This window comes from Nematolebias whitei, chromosome 11, assembly GCF_014905685.2.
Source record: "Nematolebias whitei isolate Nwh7 chromosome 11, NemWhi1, whole genome shotgun sequence".
NCBI classification, from domain to species: domain Eukaryota; kingdom Metazoa; phylum Chordata; class Actinopteri; order Cyprinodontiformes; family Rivulidae; genus Nematolebias; species Nematolebias whitei.
Window position 1 is genome coordinate 48,503,643 of NC_056508.1, and position 955 is coordinate 48,504,597.

Sequence of the window (955 nt, forward strand, 5' to 3'; positions counted from 1 at the left end):
TCTATAAATAAAGTTTGATTGATTGAATAGCCGTCCAGGCAATAATGGAGTATTCACTAAATGTGATAAGAATTGCAGAACCGTTCTCTAAACGAGTATTTCAATGATCTAAGCTCCTCTCATAGTTATTCCATGCTATATAAATAAACTGAATTGAATTTTACTTGAAGTAGGGAAAGTACAAGTTCAAGTACACTTTGTCATTACATCTCATGTGGTACATGAGATGGAACAAAATTATGTATAACAGCAGCAGCAGGTTGGGGGTTTGAATCCACCAGCAGTCACATGCTGAAGTGTCCCTGGGCAAGACACTGAACCCTCATTGTAGATGTTATCATTGTTTTACGTTTACAGTTTATTGTTGGATGTAACTGGGACCCTGCAAGAAACTCTGACTCTGATTAGTCTCTGTAGAATAATTTATTCAATTAGAGATCTAGTATAGAGCTGTGTGAACGTGTAAATGATGCGCAGATTGTTGTAAAGAGCTTTGAGTGTCTTCATAAGATAGAAAGGAGCTGGATAAGTTCAGTCCATCTACCATTTATTTACTGTAGTTTATGTTAGTATTTATATACATTAATAAATTAAAGTGTCCCACACTCACTTTAGAAAGAAGTTTTTAAAAATCTTATCTGAATTGTTCGTCTCTGAGGCTCTGGGAAGTCGACGCATGGATTTAAATTCTCATTGAGACCCTGGAAAATGGAGGAACAAACCTTCAGCCTTGGACCCTGACTCCAAACATCTGGACTCTAGTTCCGACTCCAAAACATCTGGACTCTAGTTCTGACTCCAAACATCTGGACTCTAGTTCTGACTCCAAACATCTGGACTCTAGTTCTGACTCCATACATCTGGACTCTAGTTCTGATGTGAACTCCTGGTGTTCTCCTGGTCCAGTCTGCGGGTCACAGCGCCCTCTGCTGGACTCTTCAAATAATATATTTCA